This window comes from Scyliorhinus canicula, chromosome 13 (genome assembly GCF_902713615.1).
Source record: "Scyliorhinus canicula chromosome 13, sScyCan1.1, whole genome shotgun sequence".
NCBI classification, from domain to species: Eukaryota; Metazoa; Chordata; class Chondrichthyes; order Carcharhiniformes; family Scyliorhinidae; genus Scyliorhinus; species Scyliorhinus canicula.
In genome coordinates this window covers 118,538,673-118,553,071 of record NC_052158.1, presented here as the reverse complement: position 1 = coordinate 118,553,071, position 14,399 = coordinate 118,538,673, and positions in this window count along the sequence as shown.

Below are 14,399 nucleotides of genomic sequence, written 5' to 3'. Positions count from 1 at the left end.
CCCTTTTGTCTTTACAGTGTATCACAGTGGATAGGTTAAATCTGATATCTCTGAAGTGTAGTATATAAATACCACTATCCTTGTCAAATCCATTGCCACTGCACCATTAACAATCCCTGCTTAATGGCAAGCTCACAACAGGACGCAATGGTGTCTTGATATTTAATTCAGATTTCTTACCGAGTGTGATTTGTTCACTGAAGATCATCATATCCTTTATCTTTTTTTTTAGAACATATTTTATTGAAGCATTTCTAATTTTCACAATTTAACATATTGACATTTCTAAAACAACCACGCAGGTCGATGCACAAAATACTCCCTAAAATAACATACAATAAACTACATATCCCACATCTCCTGCCCTATCCCCAATTACCCGTGTCATAATATCCACTCATGTATATCATGAGATGCAGACAGGCAGTGATTGACACACAGGATAACCAATGAACACACATGACACAGAACAACCAATCACCAGACAGGACACCACCACGAGAAAGCCCACAGGGCATTAAGGCTCCCTCCCTCTCCCACAGGACATGGCTAGGGGGATAGTCGCAGTGCACAGGCCAATGAACGTCATCACCATGTGATAGAGAGCTAGTCTGGTCAAGCCAGGAGGAGGTTAGCAGTTAGGTTAATAGAGTGTCAACCCATGGCAGATTATGTACAGCAATCAACAGGTTCAATAAAACAGTGTTGGACCATCTCCTGTGTCGGAAGTCTGTTTCTCGTTTTACTGCATCCAGTTGCAGTTGATGTTAGACCAACACAGATAACACATCATGGTACTCATGTATATCGAGGCCTCCGACCTCGAGGCATCGGATGCCCGAAAGATTGCGCTGTTCCTGTCGACTGCGGGGGACCACACCATCCACATCTATAACTCGCTCACGTTTGCCGATGGTGAAGACAAGACGAAGTTCAAGACGGTTCTGCTGAAATTCGACAACGACTGCGACATGGAGGCGAATGAAAGCTTTGAACGGTACATCTTCCAACAGAGGCTTCAGGGTAAGGATGAACCTTTTTAGTCCTTCTTCATTCATCTCCGCATCCTGGCGCAGTCATGTAATTATGACTCGACGGCTGATTCCATGATCCGGGATCAGATCGTTTTCGGGGTCCAGTCCGACTCCCTGCAGGAGCAGCTCCACAAAATCAAACAGTTGAACCTCTCCATCGCCATCGAAACGTGCGTTGTCCATGAGCATGCCAGGAATCGTTACTCCCGCATCAGGGCGGCAGAAAATGCAAAACTAGTCTCCCACGAGGCAGAAAGGGTGCAGGCCATTGCAAAAATGCAAGGCCTGAGCATCGAGGAGAGTGGCCGTTTTGCGTGCTTTTCCCGGGTCCCTACGCATGCGCGCCACGACCGGGTGGACGACGAGGCCGAAGACCCCGATGCGCATGTGCGAAAGTCGGCCAACCGCACTGCGCATGCGCGATAGCACAGGGAACGCGCTGACATCAGCATCATGACATGTCCAAATTGTGGCTCCGCCCATTTAAAGCAGCAATGTCCAGCCAAAGGAAGGCGTTGTCGACAGTGTGGAAAGCTTGGGCATTACACGGCCTTATGCAGGTCCGCTCCACCAACCAACAGCCAGCGATCCCAGCTGCAGCGCAGACATGTCCGCTGCATACAACAAGGCATGCAGGATTCGGATCCCGACAGCCCAACGGACCCCAATGCTGACTGCCTCCAGTCTCCATATCGGGTGGGCATAATCACCATGCATGAGCTGGCCTCCACCTTTCAATCCTCACAGTGGATCCTGATGACGAGTGGTGTGCTGTCTTCACAGTTAACCAGTCTCGCATCCGATTTAAATTGGACACTGGTGCATCTGCAAACCTCATATCACAGTCGGACCTCGACAGCATCCGAGACCAACCTAGCATTCTTCCACCAGCCTGCCAGTTCCTTGACTACAATGGCAATGCCATAGCTGCCAGTGGATCGTGTCAGCTAGGTGTATCTCACAAGGCAATCAAAGTGACGTTACAATTCGAGATCGTCTGGCCTGACAAGGCATCCCTGCTCGGTGCTCGTGCATGCAAACTCCTAAATCTGGTCCAGCGCGTCCATGCCATGTCCTCGACACCGGCGACTGCCTCACCCAATGTAAATCTCCAGGCTGAGATAGACGACATTCTCACGCAATACCACAACGTGTTTGATGGAATGGGCAGGCTCCCATATCGTTACAAGATATTGCTCAAACCGAATGCTCTCCCAGTGATCCATGCACCACGCCGGGTGCCGACACCTCTCAAGGATCGTCTGAAAATGCAGCTACGAGAGCTCCAAGACCAGGGTATCATCTCAAAGGTCACGGAACCAACAGACTGGGTCAGCTCCATGATCTGCGTCAAGAAGCCTTCTGGTGAACTCCGCATTTGCATTGATCCCAAAGACCTGAATCGCAACATCATGCGCGAGCACTACCCGATCCCAAAGCTTGAAGAGTTAACCTGTGAGATGGCTCATGCCAAATTCTTTACCAAGCTGGACGTCTCCCGTGGGTTCTGGCAGATACAGCTGGACGAGTCCAGTTGGAAGCTGTACATGTTTAACACTCCGTTCGGCAGGTATTGCTACAACCGCATGCCTTTTGGTATCGTATCAGCTTCCGAAGTATTTCATCGCATAATGGAGCAAATGATGGAGGGCATCGAGGGGGTGCGAGTCTGTGGACGACGTGATCATCTGGTCCACGACGCCCGAGGATCACATCGCTCGCCTCAAACAAGTTTTCCAGGGGATACATGAAAACGGCCTCCAGCTCAACAGGGCCAAATGCTCATCAAGTCCACTACCAAGTTTCTGGGTGACCACATTTCACAGCAGGTGTGCAACCTGACGCTGACAAGGTGCTGGCAATCAATGCCATGAAGACCCCAGAGGACAAAAAGACGGTCCTCCGTTTCCTCGGGATGGTGAAATTTCTCAGGAAATTCATTTCCAACATGGCATCCCACACCACGGGCCTCCGGCATCTCGTAAAAAAGTCGACAGTGTTCCGGTGGCTTCCCGCACATCAAGCGGAGTGGCTTGAGCTGAAGGCGAAGCTCACCACAGCCCCAGTACTGGCATTCTTTGACCCAACCAAGGATACCAAGATATTCACAGACACAAGCCAGGACGGCATTGGGCAGTGCCCCTCCAGCGAGACGACTCCTCGTCCTGGGCTCCAGTGACATATGCCTCCAGGGCCATGACTCCGACTGAACAACGGTATGCCCAGAACGAAAAGGAGTGCTTGGGTCTCCTGACAGGAATAGTCAAGTTTCATGACTACGTATACGGCCTGCCGAAGTTCACGGTGGAAACAGACCACAGGCCTTTAGTCCACATAATCCAAAAGGATTTAAATGACATGACACCTCGGCTGCAGCAAATTCTTCTTCATCTCCGCCGATATGACTTCGAACTCGTCTACACACCGGGTAAGGAGATGATCGTTGCGGATGCCCTATCCCTATCCATCACCACGCCATGTGAACAGGGCGACTTCATTCGCCACATTGAAGCACAGGTGCCGCTGTGTGCCAGCAACCTCCCAGCCACTGATGAACGAGTTATACAAATACGCGAAGAAACTGCCAAAGATCCCCTACTGCAGCGCGTGATGAAGCACCTCGCCCATGACTGGCAAAAGGGGCAGTACACCCGGTTCTTCAATGTTAAAGACGAGCTGACGGTTGTTGAGGGGATCCTTCTTAAACTAGATAGAATAGTCATTCCCCAAAGCATGCAAAACATGGTGCTCAGACAGATCCATGAGGGTTACCTGAGAGTTGAGAAATGTCAACGCAGAGCTCGGCAATCAGTTTACTGGCCAGGCATCAGCCAGGACATTGCCAACACAGACCTCAACTGCACAACATGCCAGAAGTTTCAACCAGCTCAGCCCAAGGAAACGCTGCAACAGCACGGGATCATGACCTCTCCGTGGTCCAAGGTGGGGGATAGACCTCTTTCGCGCCAATGGGCGTGATTACGTGCTCCTGGTCGACTACTTCTCCAGCTACCCGGAAGTGGTGAAACTGTCGAACCTCACGTCAAAGTCCATCATCAAAGCCTGAAAAAAGACGTTTGCCAGGCATGGGATACCACTCACGGTAATGAGTGACAACGGTCCATGTTTCTACAGGTCCGACTTTGCATGATCCTACCACTTTAGTCACATCACATCCAGTCCCCATTACCCGCAATCAAACGGGAAAGCCGAGAACGGGGTCCACATTGTCAAGTGGTTGCTGTACAAGGCTGGAAACTCAGCCTCGGATTTCAACCTGGCACTATTGGCATACAGGGCAACCCCTCTATCGACTGGTTTGTCTCCGGGGCAGTTGCTCATGAACCGCAACCTGAGGATAAGTGTTCCAGCCATCCATGTTCCAGAACTTGACCACCTCAGGGTGCTGCAAAAGGTGCAGCAATCCAGGGACCAGCAAAAGATCACTTATGAGCTGATACCACAGATCTGCCTGCGCTGGCTCCAGACGATGTTGTTCGCGTTCAGCTGCCTGAGGGAGGTTGGTCAGTCCCAGCTGTTGTCGTCAGACAGGCTGCTCCCAGGTCTTTCGCTGTCCAAATGACTGATGGCTCAATTTTATGGCGCAACAGGAGGGCGCTGCGTAAAGTTCCCTGCCCATCACCTGACCGCACTTCTCCGCATGTCACCATGCCTCCTCCGGACGTCTTGCACCACGAGGCCACCGATCTGGCAGCGATCCCACCTGTCCACAAAGCCACCGAGATGGCAGCCATCCCGCCTGTCCAGGTGCTGGCGTTCCCCCCTCCACGTCTGCGCCGATCGACGAGAATTCGTCGCCCACCACAAAGACTGAATCTATAGACTTAAATCTTGTAAATTATGTTCAGTTTGCTCTGTATCTGCACGATAGACACCTTCCCATGTACATATGTTCATTCATTCCCCACTTGTACATAGTTATGCATGCATATACAGCCACGTTCCAAAATTTATTTTAAAAGGGGGAGATGTCATAATATCCACTCATGTATATCATGAGATGCAGACAGGCAGTGATTGACACACAGGATAACCAATGAACACACATGACACAGAACAACCAATCACCAGACAGGACACCAACACTATAAAACCCACAGGGCATTAAGGCTCTCCCTCTCTCACAGGACAGGGCCAGGGAGATAGTTGCAATGCACATGCCAATGAACATCATCACCATGTGGTAGAGAGCTAGTCTGGTCAAGCCAGTAGGAGGTTATCAGTTAGATTAATAGAGTGTCAACCCACAGCAGATTATGTACAGCAATCAGCAAGTTCAATAAAACAGTGTTGGACCATCTCCTGTGTCGGAAGCCTGTTTCTCGTTTTACTGCATCTAGTTGCAGTCGAGGTTAGACCAACACAGATAACACATCAACCCGTATACTAAATTCCCTATCCTTATTTAACATTACCATGTTTCCTATTTTCCTTCCCCCCCCCCCCCCCATTTCCCTTTCCCCCCTTACTGCTGACATTCAGTTTTTGTTAAAGAAATAGATGAACGGCTGCCAACTCCGGGCGAATCCCTATATTGATCCTTTTAGAGCGAACTTGATTTTCTCCAGACTGAGAAACTCTACTATATCGCTGACCCACACTCCTGATTTTGGGGGCTCCAAGTCCCTCCATCTCAGCAAGATCCGTCTCCGGGCCACTAGGGAGGAGAAGACCAGGATATCGGACTCCCTCCACCCCCCCCCCCCCCTTTGCCCCCGGATCCTCCAACACCCCAAATATTGCCATTTCTGGACTAGGAGTTACCCTACCTTCCAGAACTTCCGACATAACATCCGCAAATCCCTGCCAGAATTCCCTCAGTTTCGGACATACCCAAAACATATGAACATGGTTGGCCGGGCTACCCCCACACCGCCCACATCTGTCCTCCACCTCCTCGAAGAACCTACTCTGGCTACCGTTATGTGAGCCCTGCGGACTACCTTGAACTGAATCAAGCTAAGACTAGCACAGGACGGGGATGCATTTACCCTTTTCAAGGCTTTTTCCCACAGTTCAGTTTCCAGCTCCCATCCTAGCTCCTCTTCCCATTTCCTCTTCACCTCTCTGGTAGGAGGCCCCTTCCCACTCTAACAATTCCCTGTATATCTTCGAAACCTTCCCACCTCCAATCCCTGTTTTTGACAGCACTTTATCCTGTAGTCCCCTCAGGGGGAGGCGAGGAAAGCTTGGGACCTGCCTCCGTACAAAGTCCCGCACTCGAAGATACAGAAACCCGTTCCCTCCCGGCAAATCATACTCCTCCTCTAATGTCTCCAAGGTCGGAAAGAACTCCTGGATGAATAGATCCCAAAACTTCTCAATCCCTGCTTGCTGCCATACCTTAAAGCCCCCGCCCAGCCCCCCCAGGACAAACCGGTGATTGTCATAGATCGGTGACCACATTGACACCCCTCCAGTCTCATATGCTGCCTCCATTGCCCCCACACCCTCAGGGCTGCCACCACCTAGGACTTGTGGAGTACCGAGCTGGCGAGAATGGCAAGGGCGCCTTCCGCATAGAGAGAGAGACCCTGTGTTCCAACCCCCCCCCCCCCCCCCCCCCCCTCACTATACCCCTCCAGGTATTCACTGCTCTCAGAACCATTGCTAAGGGTTCTATGGCCATGGCAAACAGTAATGGGGAGAGCGGGCATCCATGTCTTGTCCCCTGACAAAGACAAAAGTATTCTGACCAAACTCGGTTAGTTCTTACATTTGCCACCGGGGGCTGGTACAATAGCCGGACCCACTCCACAAATCCCTGCCCAAACCTGCCTAAAATATCCCATAGATACTTCCACTCCACTCGGTCAAAAGCCTTCTCCGCGTCCATGGCAACTACCACCTCAGCCTCGCGCTTCTCCACTGGCATCATAATTACATTAAGAAGCCGTCTAATGTTGGATGTCAGATGCCTGCCCTTGACAACTCTCTTCTGATCCTCCCCAATTATCTCTGGGACACAATCCTCTAGTCGAATGGCCAGGATCGTTGCCAATAATTTGGAATCTACATTCAAGAGGGAGATTGGCCTGTACGATCCACAGCTCTCCGATCCTTGTCTTGCTTCAGGATGGGAGAAATTGATGCCCGTGATAATGTTGGGGTGGGGGGGGGGGGGGGGGGGGAGCACTCCCAGCTCCTTGGACTCGTTGAAAGCCTTAACCAGGAGCGGCCCCAGTAACCCAGAGAACATCTGATAAAATTCCACTGGGAATCCGTCAGGTCCCGGGGTTTTACCCGATTGCATCGCCCCCCCAGTCCATCTATCACCTCCTCAAGCCCAATCGGGCCCCCCAGGTCCTCCACCAGCTCCTCATTTACCTTTGGGAACTGGGGATTCTGACTCGTATAGCTGGCTGTAAAATTCCCGGAACACTTCATTCACCGCTCCCGGGTCCATTACCGTCTTCCCCCTCAAATCCTTTATTTTCCCTATTTCTCTCACCGCCTCCTGTTTTCTCAGCTGATGCGCCAGCATCCTGCTAGCTTTCTCCCCATGTTCACATATTGCACCTTTTACCCTCCTCAGCTGACCCTTCGCCTTTCCTGTAGAAAGGAGCCCAAATTCCATTGAAGTCTCTGACGCTCCTTCATTTGGAGACTCCGAATATCTCCTGTCCACCTGTAAGATTTCTCCTACCAACCTGTCTAGCTCCGACCGCTCAGTTTTATCCCTGTGGGCTCGAATTAAAATACATTCCCCTCTAATAACCGCTTTCAGTGCCTCGCAGATCACCCCAGCTGCAGTCTCTCCCATGTCATTGATCTTTATATGCCCCCGAATGGCCTCTCTCACTCACTCACAGATCTCCTCATCCGCAAACAGCCCTGTATCTTGTCTCCACTGTGGGCGCTGGGACACTCCTGTGCCTGCCCGGAGGTTTATCCAGTGTGGTGCATGATCTGAGACCCCAATTGCTGAGTACTCAGTATCCTCAACCCCTACTAACAGTGTTTTATCTAGCACAAAGAAATCTATCCTGGAGTACACCTTATGTACATGGGAGTAGAATGAATATTCCCTGCTCCTTGGTCTCTCAAATCTCCACGGATCCACCCCTCCCATGCACTCTATGAACCCCCGCATTTGCCATTGCTGATAGCTTCCCCGACCTAGCACTCGACCAGTCCAACCTTGGGTCCCGGACCTTATTAAAGTCACCCCCCATGATCAGCCGGTGTGAGTCAAGGACTGGGATCTTCCCCAGAACCTTCCTGATAAACGTGATATCATCCCAGTTTGGGGCATATATATTCACCAGTACCACTGCCATTCCCTCTAGCTTCCCGCTAACCATAATAAATCTGCCTCCCGTGTCTACCCCTATCCTCCCCACCTCGAATGTCACCCTTTTATTAACAAGATAGCCACACCCTTGTTTTAAAGTCCAGTCCTGAATGAAACACTTGCCCGACCCATCCCTCCTTTAATCTACTTTGGTCTCCCAGCTTCAAGTGTGTCTCCTGTAACATAGCCACGTCCGCTTTCAACTATCCATCATATCCTTTATCAAGCACTCTTGCATCTTAAAGTAGAATCTTCAATTTATGTGGCGCTGGATGTGCAAACTGTGTAATTTCCAAATGATCTTCTTGTCTACCAAATTCTTTCTCAGTGGTAAACAAAATTTGAATTTATTTTAGAAGTCTCAGGCTTTCTTACTGGTTATCAGAAATGGCCAGATTGAGCAAAATGCACATCCACATATTTTCCAAACACCACAGCTCGTTCATTTTTCACATCTAGTATCATTTAAGCCTTTTTCATCGAAGTTCAACTTAACAATAGCGTTGCCTCACTATAAACCACATCAGATAAACAGATTGATCCCTACAATCTTACAAGGGAAAATTACATGTTTGAAGGATGTTAATGCATTGTCATCTCCAAACCTGAAACAGGTACTGCTTTCATACTTTAACCTTCCACTGGTCTGTCTCCTTGAGAGCCCCAATATAGTAATTAAGCCAGTCCACACCACACACTGTAGATGTGCAACCATTGCCCAAAGCTTCACAGTTGAAGGAATCAACAATCAATATGCTCATCACTGGATTCAAACTCGTAGCGACCAATACAATTCCATCTTGGCAGTTGCCATCATCATTTTCAATGTCAGATAAATCTGTCTCATCGATTATGGGCAGCGCGGTAGCACAATGGTTAGCACTGTGGCTTTACAGCGCCAGGGTCCCAGGTTCGATTCCCCGCTGGGTCACTGTCTGTGCGGAGGCTGCACGTTCTCACAGTGTCTGCGTGCGTTTCCTCCGTGTGCTCCGGTTTCCTCCCACAGTTCAAAGATGTGCAGGTTAGGTGGATTGGCCATGATAAATTGCCCTTGGTGACCAAAAAGGTTAGGAGGGGTTATTGGGTTACAGGGATTTGGTGGAAGTGAGGGCTTAAGTGGGTCAGTGCAAACTCAATGGGCTGAATGGCCTCCTTCTGCACTGTATGTTCCATGTTACTTCAAAAACACAGTTCCTTCACTCTGGATAGTTCATCACATAATGATACTGGGAATCACACCAGAAACATTCATTAACCAGGCCTTTCCATCATTTGGGTTCAAATGCCTCTGGTACCTGTCCCAGATATGCTTTTTGCCCAAACTTTCAAACTGGCTCTGATTATGACCATTGTTTAACCTCCTGCCATTTACCTCATTTCTGTATGGAAATTTTAGTCTAATGTTTGGTTGACCTTGGAATGGAGCCACCATTGAATCCTCGATCGTTTGTTTCATGGAATCTTTCTTTGCATATGATAAGAGAGTGGCTGGGAACAACAATTTAGGAAACCTCTTTAGAGCGTCAGCCATTTGATCTAGGAGAGATTGTTTCCCCTGGAATTTGACCCCTGTTTGTACCAAAATCAACATGGGAAATGTAGGCACAGTACAGTAATTTAAATGCCAATAAGCATTCTGGAATTTCTAGTGCAAATATCCGCAGTCTCTTGAAAGATTTATCAACATCCATGATATATTCTTCCATGGACTGATTGTACGATATCCTAAACTTATCCAAATCACCCAGGCTTCATATGCTTCCAATACTTGTCCTTTTTATAAAACTCATCCCATAATTGTAATAGAAGTTCCAATCCCTCATCTTGATCCAGATTGTCCACTTTCCACTCTGAGAATATCTTATTCCTTATCTTACTATGGGGTGTGTTATAACCTTTCCGGATCCTATTGGCTGGGGACAATTGGTTATCCCATCATTTAGAATAGAATTACAGAAATAGAATTACAGAAATTAACTGATGGACAAATTAAAAGGGGTTTCTCCTGAAAGGGGCACTGCCCAAAAGTAACAAAGAGCAACATAAACTTATCAACATCAAATCATAATGTGAAAAGAGGGGTCGATAAAGTAATCCAACCCCTGCAGTGCCCACCAGGCATGGAAAGACTCGAGAATGCCCATGGATACCACATGCTCACTCTCCAGGAACACCCGGCCGTGAAGAAAGCAGTGGAAGAGGGGCAGACTGTCCGGCTAGACAACCTCCTCGGTTGCCCGCTGCCTGGACCTGTTTATGGCGAGTTCCGCCACGTCTTGGGAATTTGAGCTCCCCCAATGAAGGGGGCGGAGCAATCACTAGTACTTGCAGCTGTATAAATAGAGCTGGCCAGTGTGGTATTGGCTAGAGAAGGAAGTAGTGATGAATTACTGCTGCTGTGTACATATTGTTGTAAATAAAGTTACTTTCTGTTTGACCCTACAAACTCGTGCTGGATTCTTCGTGACCCTCACAAAAGGGTGGTAACCACAGTGTGAATGCCACATCTTGCTATTTTCAGGGAATGGAAGTAACCCAGATGCATATTTCAAATTCAGATTTCCATTGCTGACATGGCTCACAGTCAGGAAAAAAAATGGTGAAAACTTGCAATTTTACACCCTCCTCCTGCCATTCTGTGACTTAAATTGTGAGCAGAGGATAATTGTTTTTTGTCAGAGGATTGAGACAGAAGGCTTCATGTACAACAGTCACTCACCAAGTTTAAAGTTCATCCTCTGTTACCATTGTTACTGACAATCAGGGGCTCCGGTGGAAGAATCAATCTAGTCTGGTCTTTTAGTTTCAAGCATATTTATTGTAAGATACTTCCCGACAGTAACCAACCCACAAGAAGCTCTCAACCCAGAGTGTTCCAGCTGCCTGTATTTTTAGGATAATCAATGTCATATGTTTAATTAGCAATTCACTTAACACTTAATTGCCATACACAGTGATTAATAGTACATTGGCAATGAACACATATTTCTTGACTATTAAGACCTCAGGTGGAACTTACAACCTTTGGTTTAGAGGTAGGAACACTACCCACGATGCCACAAGACCTCACCTCCATGTTAACCAAGAGCACTCTTATTTTGACTGTGTTGCTTTACATCATGAAATATTTTCCTTTCCTCCTGCTACATTCTACAGATGATGGAATCAAAACCAGTTTAGATCAGTGGTCCCGAGTTCGATCCCAGCCCGAGTCACTGTCTGTGTGGAGTTTGCACATTCTCCCTGTGTCTGCGTGGGTCTCACCCCCACAACCCAAAGGTGTGCAGGGTGGTAGGTGGATTGACCATGCTAAATTGCCCCTTAATTGGAAAAAAAAATCAATTGGGTACTTTAAATTTAAGGAAACCTGATTGGATGGTAAAACCATCACAAAATTATTTTCTTTCATGTGAACTGGGTGAGCGTGTGACCTTGAACCACTTATTACTATCCTCCTTTACCTCTTCAACAATAATGGGCACTTCTTTTCATTAACCATCCTTTTCGCTATGACTCAAACACAGTTTTGAATTTTCAGATCAACTCAGCCAACCTGGCTACTGGAAACAGGAGCATAGTGGTTATGTTACTAAACTAGTACTCCAGACACCCAATGATCTGGGGGTATAGGTGCACTTTGAATTCAGTGAATTAAATAAATCTGAAATAAAAATGCTATTATAAATAAAGCTGTCTAACTCCTGAGTTTCCATATAATCATATCTTGTTCACTAATGTCCTTTAGTGAACACAACCTGATCTCCTCACTCAGCATGGTGTCTATTTGACTCCAGACAATGTGGTTGCTTCCTGACTGACTTCAGAAGCAGCCCAGCAAGCTACTCACTAATCAAGCAGGAAACTCATCATCACTTTCTTAAGGTCAGTTTTTTTTTAAATTTAGAGTACCCAATTCATTTTCCAATTAAGGGGCAATTTAGCGTGGTCAATCCACCTTTTGGGTTGTGGGGGTGAAACCCACGCAAACACGGGGAGAATGTGCAAACTCTACATGGACAGTGACCCAGAGCTGGGATCGAACCTGGGACCTCAGCGCCGTGAGGCAGCAGTGCTAACTACTGTGCCACCGTGCTGCCTCATCTTACGGTCGGTTATTGTCAATAAATGCTGGCCTGACCAGAAATGCCTACTTTCTGTGAGTGAATATAAAATAATTCTCAATAATGTAACTTGTTTTCAATATTTAACTGTGGTTCTACTGTTGGTTCCTTAAGCATCACCAAGCACTGTATTTTTGACCAAACAATCGCTCCCCTAAAGGTAGAAATCATCTGGAAACTTGATCAGCATGGTAGCACAGTGGTTAGCACAGTTGCTTCACAGCTCCAGGGTCCTGGGTTCAATTCCCGGCTTGAGTCACTGTCTGTGCAGAGTCTGCACTTTCTCCCCATGTCTGCGTGGTTTCCTCCGGGTGCTCCGGTTTCCTGCCACAGTCCAAAGATGTGCAGGTGAGGTGGATTGGCTATGCTAAATTGCCTTTAGTGTCCAAAAGGTTTGGGTTAGGGGGATAGGGTGGAGGTGTGGGCTTAGGTAGGGTGCTCTTTCTGAGGGGCGGTGCAGACTCGATGGGCCGAATGGCCACTTTCTGCACTGTAAATTCAATGATCCTTTGGTTAGTCATCGGGTGTCTTTTGACTGTTGAACAAGGCTGCTTTATTCATACAAGTCTTTGTCAATAGTATTCTCTAAAGATTTGAAGATCATCTCCCACATACAAGCATGGATGTGATTGTCATAAAGACATGTATGTTTATAGTGGCAAGCTAATTTTGAAGAAAATCTGACTGCCCTATTTGAATAATCTGTATTACAACAATGCACAGGTTTCAATCTACTTATCAGTATGAATCTAATACCTGGATGGGGGGGGTGGGGAAGAGGAAGTGGGGAGGTTTGATTCATGCAAGATCGATGGGCCCATTTTAATATGCATCATGATACTGCATGGGTATTGTTTTAAATACTGTTACTGCCTCCAGCTGTCAGATTGGAACTGCAGCATTCCATGGAACACAAATCAGCAGGTACCAGTATTTTCATTCACTTGATGCAACAATAAAACCACAAATTGGCAAGGATATCCATTTCCAAGGTCTTGTTGAATATTCCCCAGCCAAAAATACTGGTGAACTTATTGTGCTGAGTAATACATCTGCAATTGCCACTGCTTCAACACACACACACAATTCCTGGTGGGGTATGGCACACATTTTAAAAAAAAATGTTGACATTTTGTACGAGTTGTCAAACTCGCTCAATGGGGCCACAATAATGGCCAATCTGAAAAATAGAGAAGATTAAAAATACAACTTAAAACCAAAACACTGGCGCAATAAAGGTGGTCGAGGAGATTTGGAGTCAAGTGACATTGCTGGGATTTTGTTGCACCTGTTCTGAAAGTGTTTGTCCTCGTCATTACCGCGGTGCCTAACTAGGCCCAGCATTACCACTGTGCAAGAAAGAGACACAATCACCAAATCTTTTTTAAAAACACAAAAGCAAAATTCAAGCAAAGTAATTAGATTATTTTCAAAAATGTCATGTTCAATCATTTATTTGCTTGGTTCTCCTACAGCTAGGGCAGGCATTAATTAGTGTATGTGAAGTAAGTTAGAATGTGTATAAAGGTCATCAACCTTCCATCTGGCCTTTAAAGGAAAATCAGATTCACTAACAGAAATGTAATCTAATCCATGAACTATGAAAATGCCACCAGTACAAGCAGTCTAGAAATTGGAAAGTTATATATATTGTAGGAAGAGGAAATTACTTCCAACCTGTAAACAATATACATTGACTGATCCGGTATTTCACAACTTTTCACAACAAATCCCATGGATTTATACACTAACCACGTGTAGGGTGATTTGCAGTCAACCACTAATTTTATAGAGACGTTCTGGAGACAACTAAAATAATGGGTTGTTTCCAAGTCTGAGTGGTGGGGGATGGGGGGCACAATAAATCATTTGCCCTACTTTTTACACACAAACCATTTTCGAGTGTACTTATACACCGAATTTAGAATT